Source organism: Triturus cristatus, chromosome 12, assembly GCF_964204655.1.
Source record: "Triturus cristatus chromosome 12, aTriCri1.1, whole genome shotgun sequence".
NCBI classification, from domain to species: Eukaryota; Metazoa; Chordata; class Amphibia; order Caudata; family Salamandridae; genus Triturus; species Triturus cristatus.
In genome coordinates this window covers 422608453-422626644 of record NC_140595.1, presented here as the reverse complement: position 1 = coordinate 422626644, position 18192 = coordinate 422608453, and the positions used below count along the sequence as shown (strand labels likewise).

General features: G+C 43.9%; 1 protein-coding gene across 1 annotated transcript in view; it reads right to left on the bottom strand.

Annotated features, from left to right (window-relative positions):
* The window catches only part of LOC146776049 (liver carboxylesterase-like), a 306711-nt gene that overhangs the window by 253508 nt on the left and 35011 nt on the right, over nucleotides 1-18192 (bottom strand). The gene's annotated exons all lie outside the window — the stretch shown is intronic.

The following is an 18192-nucleotide window of genomic DNA, read 5'->3' as shown; positions in this document are numbered from 1 at the left end:
CTGAATTTGTGGGTGTTCCAAGTACTGTTATCTTCCTTCCCCCCATGCCACCCACCCCTACCATGACACTCAACTATACTTGTCTTTGGCCACTCCTGTCCCTCAACTTATGACAGGAAAATGTATCAAAGGAAAAAAAATACTTTATTCCGTTCCATGGACCATAAAAGCTTGACAAACGTACATAATACTTTAAAAGATTTTTCCATACCAAATATGTGCGGTAATATAAATAGATGTCAATAAAACCCAGCCTTTCATATAATTTAAGCAGTTTGCAATTTCCAGAGAAATATAGTCCCACATGCTCAAGGTCCAGAACAATAAGCTGTAATGGCAATCATCAAATTTCATTAATATAAGAAAGTTGTTAAGTAAGAAGTAAAAAAAAAGTGCCTGTTTATGTATTGTGATTCATATCTTTTTCTCATTAGCATTACAGTTTTAATGCAATTGGAAACAACAGAGGGTTTTAGCTTTTTACACTTTTTATCTACTGTCTCTATTTGAACTATGTAGGTACAAGGACAGAGTCCCCTCAAAATTGGGGCTAAATATTGTACCCTTGGGTCTTTATAAAGAGGGCAAAACAGCATAAAGTGCACGGTGCTCTGAGATGCCAAATTGTCACATGGGCAAGAGATGAGTTTGTCTGCCCATCCTGAATGTGTGGGAAATGCCACCAGAAAGTGCAAAGTGCTTTGGCGAAATCTAGTCATAAAAGATCGTATCTGTACATTCATAGTAAAAGATAAATAAAATTGCTTTTGAATAATGGGCAAACATGGGTGACCTAGCACCACCAATTGTTGATGGTGAATATTCACCTCAGACTTATATGCCTCTTTTATCGGGGTTTTCGCATTCGTATGGATGCTAGTGGGATCATCAAAGTAGTGCCCCAGACGAATCTCATCAAATTTGTCTCTGACAAATCATAGCCAGGGGATCACCAGAGCGCTATCAAGATTGGTATAGTCCTTGATAACTTCTCTTGAAAACGTTCAGTCCTCCGACAGCCAGATTTTGGCCCAGAGGAGCAAAGGGGCAGTATCAATTGGATTTAGGGACTGGGGCAAGGCCAAGGCAGTCCGGCCAGAGAAGGGCAGGGTTGAAGGAAGGTGAGTTGCTGAGGAGCATGAGCTCGGTGCTATCCCCATTGAGCTTGAGGCATGAGAGCTCCATCCACTCGGCCACTGCCTCTAGGCAAGAACCTAGGGTGCTAGATGACCTCTCGGGGTGGTTTAATGCCACCACGAGCTGCGTGTCATCTGCATAGGTGATAATCTGTATGCCGAAAGGATGGACAATCTCCGCCAAGGGTCTCATGTAGATATTAAATAGCGTGGGGCTCAGGGAAGAACCCTGGGGGACCCCACAGCTAAGAGGCAACTGGTTAGACACAACATCTCCTTCAAACACCTGGAAAAAACAATCACTAAGAAAGGACTGGAACCAGGTAATGCTGTGCCAGTCACTCCAAGATTCTTAAGTCGACAGGTCAAGATGTTATGATTGACAGTGTCGAATGCTGCACTTAAATCGAGGAGGATGATTGCTGCAGTACCTCCCTGGTCCAGTATCTTCCTCGCCTCCTCAGTTACTGCCAGAATGGCAGTCTCGGTCCCTAGTTGAGGGTTTAAGCCTGCTTGAGAGTGGTGGAGAATATTATTAGACTCCAGATACTCTACCAGCGTGATGTTTATATGTTTCTCGAGCAGCTTATTCAGCCAGGGAAGAAGAGAGATTGGACGATAGTTAGTTGGATTGTACTGGTCAAGGTTGGGTTTGTTTAGAATAGCCTTCACCAGAGTACATTTCCAAGCAAGGGGGGACCGTGCCGGAAGAGATAGACGAGTTTAGGATGTCCAAAATAACGGGGTGAATGGTGTTGGCAACTATATTAAGCGACTGTGGGGGGGCAGGATCAGTAGGAGAGCCAGAGGTTACCTTGGTCATGAGCAGGTCAAGTGAATCTGAGTCCAAGAGAGGGAATTGCCCTAATGAGAGCTGGGATTCAGGTTGCAGTCCTGTAGTATGGGAAACACAAGGATCATTCTGAGAGGCTGGAAAGAACATGTAATTCTTTTGAATTTTTTGATGGAAAAACTCTGCTAGGTTGTTACATCGTGTGAGCGCCCCCTCTAGAATTGGTGGTTTCTGTGACAAAGTGGAGAGAGTTTTAGCAATTCAAAAGATCTCTTTAGGTGAGTTTGAGGCTATGTTAATTTTATCTGCAGAAAAGGCAACTTGGGCAGCTTTAATTTCTGACTTATATAACCTGATTCCCTCTCTATAGTCTGATTTCCTGTGTTCTGAGTAATTCTGCCTTCACCTTCTCTCTAATCTTCTGCATGTTTGTTTTAATTCCCTTAGTTTAGGGGAGAACCAGGGAGCCGTATTTGGTCTACCTTTCTTGTGAGAGGGTCTCTTAGGAAGGACTGAGACAAGAGAGCTTAAAATCCAGTGATTGAAATTTTCATTGGCCAGATTGGAGTTAGGGTTGGATTCACTGGCTGGTCTAGTAGCTTCAAGAACTGAGGTCCATTGGTCAGTAGGGAGCTTGGACCAATTCCGTTCCACCACCGGCATTGTGTTGGAAGAGAAGGTTGGTCCATGAATTTCCCACGTTAAGGGGATCAAAAAATGATCCGTCCAAGGGAGGGGGTTTGGAGTGCCTACAACAAGCTCATTTAAGTTACTGAAAACAGAGTCGAGAAGATGACCTTTGATGTGTGTCGGAGTAAATCCTTTCTGGATGAGCTGAAGTGCTAAGAGGTTCATTGATAGTTCATTGGCCGCGTGATCGCATGATTATCTAAGTGAATCTTAAGATCCCCAAGCACAGTAAAATTAGATGGGACTAAGGCCAAATTAGAGACAGCGGTGGAGAGGTTGGTAAGAAATTGCCCTACGGCCGGGGGGGGGGGGGGGAGATAAATTAGTAGACCAGAGAAGGTGCTTGTCGGGGAAAACTCTATGGAAAAGGCCAGGCTCTCGCAGTCAAATAGTAATAGTAGTAATCCGACAATTAAAGGTCTCTTTAAAAATGATAGCTAGACGCCCTCCTCTACCAGTCTTGCGATCAGCCCTGAGTATTAGGTAACCCAGGGGGAGGGTTTGAACAAGGACAGGGTCAGTTTCACCATGAGCCATGTCTCGGTTAAAAAAAGTGCATCAGGTTTAAGCTCTTCCAGTAATAAAGCAAGTTCAGTTGTGTCTGGGGAGCGATCTGCAATTCTGCAATTTAGAAGGAAAATCCTTAACGCAGATGAGGTAGTAACAGGGTCCACAAATTTGTTATCTAGGTGGAAGGCGGAGTTACAACGAGAGCAATGAGTAGAGCTATTAGCAACGTTCATGGCGTGCAGGTAATTTACGTTGTGAACCCTTCTCAGCCCATGCAAGGTTTGGGGGTTATAGAAGATGGTATTTCCAGAGAGACTGACAGGGGTTGTGGCCCCTGGTCCCGGCCAGGCGCGGACAGGCACAGACGGGCTTGCCTTTGGCATGCCTTCAGCGAGGCACCGGCGCGCCCGCTGCACACGTCCGCTGCGCGTTGACATGAGCTTCCGGTTTATGTCTGGGAGGAGAGCGGCCACTAGAACGCTAACCTTGCTGAAAACCGGAAGTCGCCTAACTCCCTCCACTCAACCGGGACATCACCCATGGTGGACCGTGGAGAGCGACAGAGCTGGGGATACCAAAAAGAAACAGAATCCGGTAAGACACTTTAAAACAATTAAAGAGCAGTGCAGTGTCAGGCTGTGCAAATTTAGAATTGTGTAATATCGCACACAAAGCAAACAACAGCAAGATTAAACAAGAGGCAATGTTCTAAATATTTAAAATCAGGCGATAGTACAATTTCATTAGGAGCAAACAATCATAGCTTTCTGCTTACAGGCGCGCGTCCGCCTTCAGCCTTCAGCTTTATACAGGGAGATCATCTCTGTCACCGGCTTATGGCCTAACTTACAGGTGAAGTGAAATAAACCCTCCACTACCCGGCTAGTGTGTTGTACCCTTGATGTAAGAGAATCCCAATTCATTTTATTATTAAAAATGTTACCCAAATATGTAAAATTAGAAAGCTTATCAACGGTCTTACCCCTTACTTCAAATGTTCTTGTTTTAGTTGGTTTGAAGCCACATACCATGATATATGATTTCATATAATCCACTTTTAGGTACAGTGATAACATAAATTCTGTGAAGGCATCTAATGATATTTGGAGATTGTTGGCTGTCAAGGCCCTGACGAAATTTGATTTTCGATCACGATCGTATTGAGCCTCCATTTTGTGCTCCGCCGCCATTTTGTGTTGCCCTCACTCAGGCAGCACGACAAACGAAGTCTTTTCTGCTCTTCCTGCAATATTGTGTCAAAATAGCCTTGTGCCTCTGTTTACAAAGCTGGTGTTGGAGACTGGCCGAGTACACTAATCCCTGTCTGGTTTTTCTAATCCCTGTCTTAACTATCTGTTGGTTCACACTATTCTCTTCTGATTTTATCTTATCTTCTGGCCTTCGCTGTCCTCTGGTCGTATTCTCTCGTTTCACAACTGTCCTCCAGAACACACAAACGTATCTCGCCACCTGCAAGTCAGCTGCGGACACGTTGATACCTTAACCTGTGGGAGGGATGGCAAACATGGTTGGAGGAGAGGCTTCTTCGGGTTACTCGATACTTTTGTTTTCCAATTCTTTCTATTGGCTCTGACTTACTTTCAGACTATTCTTATTGTTTTTTTATGTATGTTTTATGTGTGCTTCGTTAATGTATATGTCACCTATGTACTATAAAAGATTGTGCGCCACGGAGTGAAGTGGCAGTCTCCTGAGAACATACAGTGTGTACTTCTAGGACAACTGTACTAGCTGCAGCTAATAAAATCTGATCTTTTACGCTGACAGAGTGTCCCCGTGTCTCTGTTAGCTGAAGCAGGAGAACCCAGGAGATTAAGGCGTACCCTGCGCCGCCAGGCCCATAAGGTTTCTGGTTCTTCAAATGGCACCCAACGTGGGGCGGCTTCAGAGGTAGTGGTTCTGCCTGAAGGTCGTGAGGAACACTGCAAGAAAATTCTGGAGGAATCGCGAACCACGTCAAGCGACCCCTGTATGTCGAAAGTGGTCCGAAAGTCTTTTGCAGCATGGTTACTCCTTCCTGATGGCTACTGACGACTGCTGCCCTGACTGCTGCCCTGCCTTGGCCCTCTTTTTTGGTGATGTATGGTAAAGCGAGACGATAGACGGGCCTCTGTTGGTGTAAGAAGACATCTTAGTTAAGTATTGGTGGGTCGCTCCCACATTTGGTTCTTTGGTTCTTTGGTTCTTAGGTTCTTTGGGTCTTTGATTCGGGTATTGCAATAACCGAAGCCGAGGGGTAAGTACATTTGTGCTGTGTTAATTGAGTTAACCCCCTTGATGTTTGTGAACAGTCCAGTGAAATAACGATGCCTGGTCTAGCTAAGTTTAAGAAACTTTGTTGCTTTGGTTGTAATAGGGATTCCCGGCTGGAGGACTCTTGTCCGATTCCTTTGGTTGGAACTCCCACTTATGAGCTCTATTCTAAACATGGTGTTGGCCCCATTGCCTTTAACGAGACATGGATTCGATACACGAAGAATGATGGTGTTTTAAAATGGCCAGAAAATGGTAGTTTTGAGCCTGACATACTAGATAATTTGGAAACTATTTTATTCAAAAGAAAAGCCCGGCCGGCAATGTTTGACTCTTTCCGCCTTTGGCGTAAGGAAGCCAAACAGAGAAAAATTAAGCAAGAAAAACGAGATAGGAAAGCACGGGGTATGACAATTATACAGGCTGCCCAGCAATTTAAAGATGATGAAGTTAACAATGCGATGGAAATTTCAGAGAGACAGCATCGTATGGCGATAGATAAATGCTATCCGATGTTGCCAGCTTCCCCTTCTGATAAAAGAAAGGACTTAGAGGAAGATCCCTTGATGTCACACCTATTGAGATTGCCTCCGCCCTATGTACAAGGGGCTAATGCACCCCCGTTGTTACAGCCTGCTCAGCCGCCAGTTGCGCCTCCGCTTGCTCCGGCTCTTCCACATTTGCCCCCTCAAGTATTGCCGCCTCTGCCAGCTTTGCCTTCAACTCCTTTTCCTTCATCTTCTTTGCCCTCTGTTCCCCCGGTAATTACTGATTCCTCTTTAGTTAGTTCGCCTAATACCTTGTCCCCTATCCTTATGTCAAATTCTCCGTCTATGCGTAAACGACTCACAGACACGGTCTTTGGTCTTTTATCTCCTTTCTTTGAGGCGTTAAATGTGTCTCCGGCATTTTCTCGAAGACAGTCTCGTAGTCCGTTCCCAGCTTCCGAAGAACGAGAAAGGTTAGACTCGCTCGCAAATGGATTGAGAAGGGTCCTCAGTATAGTGTACCTGACATTATGCCTACCTTCTCACAGTGGAATGCACCTACGCAGAGATATGTTTTCAATGTTATGTGTGATACTCTTGTTAAAAGTTGGGAGTATATGGACTTGGGTTCGGTTCCTCAGGGCCTAGATATTCAGGCTAATTTTGATAAGGGATTCATTGTGGGTTCTAAGGTTGAGGACGCTGTAAAGACACTTGTTACCTTTAGAACTTTATTTACCTCACAGACTTTTCTTGACTCTGATCCCTCAGTTAGGTTGACACTGAAAAATTATCCAATGAGAGAGGTTTCTCCAGTATGGAGAGAAGAGGTTGCAGCAGCAGATGCTAATCAAGCTATTCCTGCTCGCTTCCAGCGAATATGGGTACATGTCCCCTGGAAAAGATCTGAAGTTTTGGCTCTTAAACAGTCTCTACCGGATCCTCGTAAAAACCCTGCAGGTTATTATAAATAATTGTCACAGACTGTTGATGCCTGTATTATGAATTTAGCAGATATTGATATGTTGATGGGAAATGTAGTCCCACAAGCGTTATGGGCTAGGATTCGTAAGGAGAATCATGCCCAAGAATTAGGTGGAGACTGGGATGCTATAATTGCCGCAGATAGAGCCCAAGTGGGTGGTGCGAAGCCTGATGCTTTGATTTCAGAACTCCCTGGTAGGATTATTACATTAATGAAAACGATGATGCCTGCCCTGAGAGTTAACTGGGATAAATTAGCTGCGTGTAAACAGAAGAAAGATGAGAGTGTCTCCGATTTCTTCACTCGTTTCGAGGAGACATTCATTGATCACAGTGGTCAGGACATGACTACAGAGGGTGGACAGCGATTATTTGTAGATAAGTTCATATTTAATTTGCTACCTGAGCTATCGCATAAGTTGAAAGACTCCGAAAGTTCATGGGCTGTTTCCTCTTCAGCCCAGATATTGGCTACTGCTCAATGTTATGAAAATAGAGATAAAGAAGAAAGAGATAAGCAAGAGAAAAAGACTAAAGAATTGAAAACTAAGGTTCTCTTGGAACAGGCTTATCCACCTCGTTATGCTCAGCCCCAGTTTCAACAGCCTCCACAGTTTCAGAGGGTGTATCAAAAGCCTGAGCCATATACTCCGCGACCTTTGTTAGGTCCTAATCAATGTGCCTATTGTAGAGAGGAAGGCCATTTTAAGAATAGTTGTCCAGTTTTATTACAGCGCAATGGGACACTATCTGCTCCTCGAGGTCGTGGTGGCCTCCAGTCAGCAAACAGAGGTAGAGGTCGAGGTATGTTGACCCAAGAACAGCGTTCCCTTCCTCCTTCTAATTCCGTGAACTACTTTGATCAGCAAAACGCTCGGTCTACACAGTATTACAATGAGGATTGTTATGTTGAAGGCGAGAATGAAAGTCTTCATGTTAACTAGGACAGCCATGGACAAAGTGAGGGAGTTGTGTCGATTCCAGTAAATCAGAATGGACCTCATGTTAATGTCACTACAATGGGTGTTTCAGAGCCATTTCTTTTAGACACTGGTGCGATGAGAAGTTCTATCATTCATTCAAAACTCCCTGGGGTACCTTTGTCTGGCTTAACGAATGTATCTGTCGGTTTTTCTGGCGCCCCAGTTCGTAATCCGGTTTCTTGCCCTTTGCCTATTTCAATTGGCCCTTATGATTTAGAAGTTCCGCTTCTCTTAACAAATGGTTGCGGCGAGATTCTATTGGGCTTGGATCTATTGAAAAGATTGCATGCAACGATATATTGCTCTCCTTCTGGTGTATATCTTACTTTAGGACAGAAACTGACTTCTCCAATGTATTTGTCAAAAGATCAATTCCCACCTGAATTGCTCTCTCTTCCTACAACGCTTTGGGCCACGGGTCCAAATGATGTTGGTTGTCTTGAAATCGCACCTTATGTTGTTACTCTCAAACCCAATGCTGAATTGCCATGCGTTCCTCAATATAGAATTTCCACTGAAGGTGAAAGAGCGCTTTTGGAAATCATTCATGATTTGATTCAGAAGGATGTGGTTGAGGAAACGAGAGGTAACATATGTAATAGCCCTATTCTTCCTGTTCTTAAACGCACTGATCCTTCTCAGCCTCCTGTTTATCGCTTTGTAATTGATCTTCGGGAGATAAACAAAATTGTTGTACCACAGTTTCCTGTTGTCCCAGATATCACTGCGTTGTTGACGATGATACCTTCTACAGCGGTTTGGTTTTCTGTTATCAATCTGAAAAATGCTTTCTTTAGTATTCCCTTTGCCGAAGAGAGTAGGGACATTTTTGGCTTCTCTCTTCGAGGCCGAAGCTTCCGGTTCAAACGCGCACCTCAAGGCTATTGTGAAAGTCCCTCTATTTATAGTCAAGCTCTGAAATGTCATCTTGATGCTTTTTTCTTGCCGTCTGGTGCTGCTCTCATTCAGTACATGGACGACTTGTTAATCGCTGCTGATTCAGAGGATATATGTAAGAATGTGACGATTGCATTGTTGCGACACTAATCCAATCTTAATCATAAGGTTTCACCTTCTAAGCTACAATATGTTCGCCGAGAGGTTACCTACTTGGGTCATCTCTTATCAAAGGAGGGAAGACGATTAACCCCAGAACGTATCCAAGCAATTGGGCAAATGTCTGTGCCATCCACACAAAGAGAGGTACGTGCCTTTCTGGGCATTACTTCCTATTGTAGGCAGTGGATCCCTAACTTCTCTCTGTTGGCCAAACCTTTGTTGGCACTCACTTTGAAAGATACGCCTCAGCCCCTTCCATGGACTGACGAATGTCAGAGGAGTTTTACTGATTTACGTGCTGCTCTGTGTTCCGCTCCTGTGCTAGGTACTCCTGATTACAGTAAGCCTTTTACGCTCTATGTTCATGAAAGAGAAGGTTGTGCGTTGTCAGTCTTAACACAGCGATTTTGAGATAAACAACGACCATGTGCCTAATTTTCGGCTACGTTAAATCCAGTAGCTAAAGCATTGCCTAGTTGTCTTAAAGCGACAGCAGCAGCAGCAATTTCTATTCGACAGTCTGCTGGAATGATGCTAGATAATACTCTTATTGTTATGGTGCCACATGCAGTGGATACTTTGCTAAACAGAACAAAAACACAGCATCTTACGAGTGCTCGTTTGTCTGGATATGAGCTGACGCTCTTGGCTAGTCACGTGCATATCAAACGATGTAATACTTTAAATCTAGCTACTTTGTTGCCTCTTCCAGAAGAGAAAGGTGTTCAAGAACAACATGATTGTTTCTTCCGTACTGAGGAAGAGACAAAAGGTAGAATTGACTTAACAGATACGCCATTAGTGAATCCGGATGGAACGCTATGGGTGGATGGTTCTTGTTTTAAGCTTCCTAATGGAGAGACAACTTCAGCCTATGCTGTTACTACCTTGCATACAGTCATGGAAACAGCACGCATCAGACATAATTCAGCTCAGGCAGCTGAACTGATAGCCTTAACCAGAGCGTGTGTCTTATCCAAAGGAAAAATATTGAATGTGTATACCGATAGCCAGTACGCTTTTGGTGTGGCATTCAATTTTGGACGTTTGTGGAAAGAAAGGGGATTACTTATTTCCCATGGCACTAAGATACAACATGGTCAGTTGGTGACTGACCTTCTTGAGTCACTTGCTTTGCCTACCCAGATAGCAATTGTGAAGTGTAGTGCACATAAGAAGATTACTGACGATGTTGGTCGCGGGAATGCATTTGCGGATCAGGTAGCGAAAAAGACAGCCAGAGATGCTACAAGTCCCATGTATGTTGAGGGCTCTGCAAATTGGGTCAGAGAAAAAGGAATGTATGAGGACACAGTAGAAAGTGTGAAATCAATTCAAGAAGAGGCTACAGAGAAAGAATTGAGAAAGTGGAAAGAAAGTACAGGAATGTTAGACGAGATGGGATGTTGGGTGGAATTGTCCGAGCACCAACGTTGGCTGTTAACAGACGCTTATGTACTACCTGTAGTTACTATGGCGCATGGTCCAGCCCACCTAAGTGCAAAAGGAATATCCAAGCTTCTCGCTCCAGTGTGGCAAAACGAAGGAATCCCAAAGTGTGCAGAAAATGTAGTGAAACATTGCATTATTTGCTTAATGTACAATCCGGGAAAGGGAACCCCAACTCCAGCAGGTCATTTTGCTCCTCCGACCTATCCATTTGAGGTGTTGAAAATCGATTACATTCACATGGAACGATGCAACAATCTCAAATATGTTCTAGTGGTGGTATGTGCCTTTTCCAGATGGATGGAGGCTTACCCCCTGAAATGCAATACTGCTTTATCTACAGCCAAAGTACTTCTAAAAGAGTTTTTCCCTAGATTTGGTTTGCCGCGCATTGTCTGGAGTGACAATGGGAGCGAATTTGTGGGCCAAGTCATGCAAAAAGTTTGTGCAGGTCTTGGTATAAAACAGAAGTTCCATGCAGCAAACGATCCACAGTCAGCAGGTCTAGTGGCATGCTACAATGGTACTTTAAAGCTTAAGCTTGAGAAAGTGCAGGCTAGTACAGGCCTTAGTTGGCCCGATGCCCTACCTTTGGCTCTTCTATCCACCAGAACGGCTGTGCATTCTCGTTTGGGACTTAGCCCTTATGAGATAGTTTTCGTACGCCCAGCTCATGTATGGGGAGTCCCTCGCCCTAAAAAGTACTCTGATATACCATACCCGATGTTGATAGATTATTTACACGACCTCACAACTAAATTGTGTGTTCTCCATCAACAGGTTCAGAGCGCTTTGCCAGAGGCCTCCACAGACTCAGGTCATTCCATCCAACCAGGTGACTGGGTTTGTGTGAAGAATTTCCAAAGGACGAAGAATCTGGAGCCTCGCTGGAGAGAACCCTGTCAGGTTCTCTTGACTACTCGTACAGCAGTAAAGGTTGAAGGAAAGAAGAACTGGATCCACTGTGTGCACTGCAAGAAGGTTCTTTTGCCTTTGCCCTGTGGGTCCGTAAGGGTATAAGTGACTCTGAAAGCGAGAAGTTTCCCCGATTTTTACCTTTTAGTGATGCACGCTTGAATGGAACACGGTCAGAAAAAGAAAACGACGACATTCTCCAAGAAGCTGTACCACCACATTTTCGTCTGAATACCACAAATCCACGAACATTGTTTCAGGATCAGACTGTACCTGATAAGGCTCATTACGATTTAAGACCTAGATTGAAGAAGAAAACTTTAGATTCTCTCTTCCATGTAGTTTCTATCCCGGTTGCAAGGACACGGTAGGAGTCTTGGTTGTGACCTGAGTAGTGGCAATAGGCCTGCAGGACTTGCAGTGTCATAGGACGGCAGACAATCGAGACCAAGTGATTAAGGAAGATTGCCGTGAGCATCCATTTAGAAGATGGAAACTACATTAGGCGAAAGAGAGAGAAAGAACAAAATGAAAGACAATTATTGTAAAATAATATACAGTCGTTGTGGTATAACTTTATGTGTTTTTATATTATTGTGTATTTTGTTGGCGTGTATAGGTTGGATTGTTCATTCTATGCAGCAAAAAGTTGTCCCTTCTTCTATTACTGTGCCTTCTTATTCTACTATCTCTCCGCATCTATTTCATACACTTCCTCAACATGAACTCGTTAGAAGAATTGAATATTACAATAATTCATTTATCCAGTTATTACACTAACACCAATTAATAATTAATACAACCGATTGTTGGGTGTGTGGACTAATGCCCCATACCACAGAAAAAGGGATGCCATATTTAGTCCTTCCGTTCTCTTATGAAGGTTCTGCTTGGGCTTATCTTGTTATTTTCTCTAACGCTTATCAAATCCGATTTAAACGACCTGTCAGTTCTTATATTGGTGGACCAGATTTCAGTCATAGTTCATTGATAAAGGGAATGGTAGCTATGGCTAAAATCATGGAAAATAGTAAAATTTCTGTTGATGAGAGAAAAGCATATACTAATTGGAACGTCACTCATTATATCACTAGCCTTAGTGATAAGGTTAAACAGGGAAAATCTCCACCAATTTGGACTGTACCTCATCAAGGCAATTTTTGTTTGTAAATAAATGGCCAGACTACTGACATCGAGCAGAGAAAAAGTTTTTGTTCCCATACGTACATCCACTCATCTCAGAATTCGCCGCCGTTAGTTCCATCTCAGGGCACGTATTTTATCTGTCACGATAGAGCCTATACGTGGTTGCCAACTGATTTTTCTGGAACTTGCTATATAGCTTTTCTTCTTCCCCCTACATACACTGCTTCTTCAAACTTTCATAGAAACAGATATGGAAGAGGAAATATTGATTCCAAAGACACAGCAGGACAAGAGGGAGGAGATTTCCTTAAAGGATTTCTTCCTTTTTGGGGTACTATGGCAAACAGCAGGATTATGAGACAACTGGTTCGTGTTGTAGAGACTACCATAGACATCACTGTAGGAGCAATATCACAGCGGAACTACAGGCGGATCGTCTTATGACTTTGCAGAACCGAGTTGCCTTAGATGTTATTCTTGCAGATCGTGGTGGAGTCTGTAAATTGATCAAATCAAGTTGCTGTATTTATATACCTGATGATACTCCAACAGTATACCAGGCCATCTCTAAATTACATATAATCTCTGAATCGATTCATCAGGACGAAGGAGATTGGTCGTTATTGGGATGGTTTGGGGGACTACTGTCCAAATGGGGTTGGAAAGTGCTAACATTCCTTGGTATGGTTTTAGCCATCATTTTCTCTTGTTGTCTTTGTATGCACTGTGGTCCCGCCATCTGCGACCTTTGTGCTACTGTGTGCATCCCAAAACCCAAGACACAAAGAACAGAGAATATTAGAATGATGTTACAGCAACAGCTCGATAACCATGAGGTTATCGACATCGACTCAGATTAACGTGAGTCTGTGTATCTTGCCTGAGTTCTGGCAAAAGGAGGGTCTGAAGAAATTCGATTTTCGATCACGATCGTATTGAGCCTCCATTTTTAGCTCCGCCGCCATTTTGTGTTGCCCTCACTCAGGCAGCACGACAAACAAAGTCTTTTCTGCTCTTCCTGCAATATTGTGTCAAAATACCCTTGTGCCTCTGTTTACAAAGCTGGTGTTGGAGACTGGCCGAGTACATTAATCCCTGTCTGGTTTTTCTAATCCCTGTCTTAACTATCTGTTGGTTTACACTATTCTCTTTTGACTTTATCTTATCTTCTGGCCTTCGCTGTCCTCTGGTCGTATTCTCTCATTTCACAACTGTCCTCCAGAACACACAAACGTATCTCGCCACCTGCAAGTCAGTTGCGGACACGTTGATACCTTAACCTGTGGGAGGGATGGCAAACATAGTTGGAGGAGAGGCTTCTTCGGGTTACTCGATACTTTTGTTTTCCAATTCTTTCTATTGGCTCTGACTTACTTTCAGACTATTCTTATTGGTTTTTCATGTATGTTTTAGGTGTGTCCTTCGTTAATGTATATGTCACCTATGTACTATAAAAGATTGTGCGCCACGGAGTGAAGTGGCAGTCTCCTGAGAACATACCGTGTGTACTTCTAGGACAACTGTACTAGCTGCAGCTAATAAAATCTGATCTTTTACGCCGACAGAGTGTCCCCGTGTCTCTGTTAGCTGAAGCAGGAGAACCCAGGAGATTAAGGCGTACCCTGCACCGCCAGGCCCATAAGGTTTCTGGTTCTTCAGCCCTTAACACAGTGTTGTCCGCGTATGACAACAAGGGGACCGGATTGCCTCCTATTCGAGGAAAATCACGTTCTTTCTCTATTAAAAATTAATCTAAGCCATTAGTAAACAATAAAAATAGAAATGGAGCTAAGATGCATCCCTGCCAACGACCTTCTGTTGAAACAATAGGCCTAGTCTTCTCCCCATGAGGGCCATATTGTATTGCGACGGTGGTGGAAGCATGAAGCCTACGCAAAAGGGAGATGAGAGCTTCTTCAATACCTGTTTTCTTCATTAGTCCCCAAAATTTCTCCCAATTAATGGTGTCAAAGGCACTGGACAAGTCCATGAAGGCCAGGTGGCTAGAGCCCCTCCTGGCCATCATGTACTTGCCCATAATCAGGGACAAATTGAGGCTCTGTTTTGTGGTACCCATCCCCCTCCTAAAGCCATATTGCATTTCTGACAAGATCCCGGTATTACTCGCCCAGGTCTCAAAACGAGCTAGAATGACCCGCCAGAGAACTTTTACAGTTGCGTCAATAAGGATAAATTGGCCTATAACAGGCGGGGTCGTTCCTATTGCCTTGTTATATACTAGGACTGCGATGGCCTCCTTCCAGGTTGGTGGGATGGGACCAATCACCACTGCTTTAAAAAGTCAGCAGGGGTGCCCAAAGATTGGGATTGCTTTGAACAGGTCTAGTTGAACCCCATCAGGGCCTGGGGCTTTCAAACAAATTCCTTTTACTAGGGCCTCCTCAACCACTGTAAAGGAGGCGCTGAGTTGGGAGGCTAAGATTAAATCTGATGGCAAGTACCCTCCTTTCTCCTGTAATGAGATAGAATTTGGATTAAATATGGCCGAGAAGTGGGATTCCCAAACTTCCCCCAGAATCAATGAATCCGCACACCTAACGTCATCCGAAAATAGGGGGCGGTTTAGGACCTCCCAAAAACTTTTAATATCTCTGAGCGCACTGCCCTCTCCAGTTCTTTCCAGGCTAGCCTCCTCAACTCCTCTTTCTTTTGGCTGATGGTATTTTTGTAAGCCTGTCTGGCGTTTTTAATTTGACACTTGTCCAGTGGGTTTGCATGGAGGGCCTTTTTAAGATTCTTTTGGGCTCTGGAACACTCAGTGTTAAACCACCTTGTCTCCTGAACTTCCATAATCTGTACTGATCTTGTTAAATTTGTTGCCACGTCCACACAGATCGATTCCAAATCCTGGAGAATCTCTTCGAGGGAAGAATCATGTTGGAGGCATCTCATGATAGGGTTTAAGTTTGCCTTAGCGGTTTTCTCCTCAAGTTGAATTGGGTTTATTTTGTCCCATTTTAATCTTACCACTTTATTGAAGGTTATAATAAATGGGGCAACCATCTCCTTTATCAACCTGGGCTGTAATGCTAAGGAAAACAATCAGGGGATAGCATTGTTTGGTTCCACCTCGAAATCACCAATGAGATGGGCAAACTTTCTTGATATAAACATGAAGTCAATAAAACTTTCCCTACCCAATCCGACAAAAGTAGGGCACTGTAATAGGGGGCTACTGACCAGATTATTAGTCAAACACAGATCATTTTCAAAGATAATAGTGTTTAGGGCCTCGTCCTGTGGTGTATGGATAAACTGTGGCTGGGGTTGACCCTCTGTGTCCAACAGCCCACAGACTTGTTTGGTGCTATACGAGCAGATAGTACAATTAAAATCCCCCACCTAAAGGATGCACAAGGGTTGCCATTTCCCCGCTAACTTGTTGATTGCCACCTGTAGCGCTTCGATGACATGACAGCTATTTGGGTAAAAAAAATTGCAATGCCAGTTTAATAGTAGTAACTTTACCCCAATCAGATTGGAAATCATGGTAAGTTCGTACCCAGGTGATGTATTTACAACCCGGGCTTGTATAGACACATATTTAACTGAAATCAATGTTAATAACCCTCCTTTTGCCCTCCCTGCTGGTGAAGGAGTTGCGTGGATGTTAAAATAGCAGTAACCATCCAACACAATGTCAATCTGATGCCAAGTCTCCTGAATACAGATGATATCGAAGTCTCTAATGTACTCTTACCATACCTCATTCAATAATTTCAGACGAATACCAGCGATATTCCTGGGGATAATGTTATATGTATCATAGTTGCAGTTTTTTCCTAGTCTCAACTTAAATTTTTGGTAAGGAAAATATTTCCTGTTCTTCCTTCAGCTTGCAATTGCACATTATCTTATTAATCCCCTGCTCACGACCCGTTTATGAGCTTGAGTTTTACCAGGTGTGGTAACTTCTCACCAAATAATACCAATGCCATCGGCGAGGAGTGAAGGGGGAATTACACAGGGGTGCTCCTCCATTAAGGCGGAGGGGCATCGCGTTGCTCATTTCTCGCAGTGTGAGAAACAGAAACATAAAATGGTATTTTAAATACCATTTTATGTTTCTGATTCTTGGACAGTGAGAAAGCAGAAGGGTATGCTTAGTTTGGGGCCGTCTAGTGGGCGGTTCGGGGAGGAGTGAGCAGAAGGGTATGCCTGGTTGGGGGAGGGCGGGTAGGTCGGGGAGGAGTGGCTTGCCCAATGCTGTGGGCCCTGACTGTTTGGTTGTCCTTCTGCGGCGACCAAACCAGTCATGCACACGCTCTGCCTTTTCGCTATGTAGGCTGCATGCAGCCTAAATTGAGAAAATGTCCTCCCCATAGGCACCCGTCGGGATGCCTTCCCCACCAATCACAGTGATGTGATTGGCATAGTTAACAATTTGGACTAGGACTTCATCCTAACCTTTTTACAGGTTCTGAGGAATGGCTTCCCTCTCTAGTCCTTCTTTCTCATAGGAGTTGAGGAGCTTCACTAGTTACTCCCTTTTAGCAGTTTTTTTAGCTAATGCCCTTCCTTTCCACAACACCCTTAGTCATCCCAGTCCTGAGGATCATGGATCTGTCAGGTTGAGATTCAGACCAGTCTCCATAGTGCCTAACTTTTTACGTAGTAGTTAGACCTTTTTATACATTTAAAAGACTTTCAGAACTTTTTCTAACTCAACCAAGCCTTTTACAGATGAAATGTGAGTCTACATAGGGCCCTAACAATTAACCCCTTCGACGCTTATGACGGAACGGTTCCGTCATGCACGTCGGTTGGGCTGTGCTTATGACGGAACCGTTCCGTCATGGCCCCGCCCGCGCTCAGAACCTTCAGCACCGCGCGGAAATCCGCGCAGCGCTGAAGGGGTTAAATTAGAAAAATCTAATAAATTCTGGAAAAAAAATATTGTTGATGCTAAAGTCAATTAAGTGGATTTCTAGTGCAAAATCACTTATGACCACGTGGTGCTGCGAAACACAGGTTCAGGATCCCCACCGCTGTAACTCCAATGTAGGAAAGTGGAGTATTATGTGGTGTGGGGTCAGACCTCACCATGCACTACTATCATGATACCCCAAAGAAGTTCCTTGGATTCTATAGGAAAGTGCCCTTTTTGTATGCCCACCACCTACTACTTGCTCCAAATGCTGATGGTTGTGACTCTAATAGTGCACTGGAGTCTGCTGCCCAGGCCCCAGTGACGGAGCATATCCACTTTAGCGCTGGGTAGCAGTGGTAAAGTGGTCAGTGTCCTAAAAACAACAATAAGAAATCATCAAATTATGAGGCAAACAGGCAAATGTTTGGGGGAAACACCACCTTAAGGCTGTCAGCTCAACACATTGTTGATTATTTCGGTTTTTTGTCTCTTGTATTCCATATCCTGCAGAGTCTTGGTCAGCCTTCCAATTGGTCACTTAGGTACCATCAGACACCCATTAGTACATAAAAGAGAAGTTGTGTCCACTAAACAACAGCTATATTGCATGTGACTGCTGAATTTGAATTTTGTCCAACAAAAGGGGCTGTGAGAGGGCGTGTAGCGTCTGGTTAAAGACAGTTTTCCTGGTAAAGAGAATGAAGGAGACACAGACCATAAGATGGTGAGTGCAGCTATAGTTACTAAAAACGTGTGTTCATGTGTTCGAATGTGGCCCTACGCAAAGCTTGACTGGTCATCTGCCAGTTGCTTATTACTATACTTGGCTGTTAATGTGGTACTAATGAGGTAGAATCTTTACCCAGATAGTGTA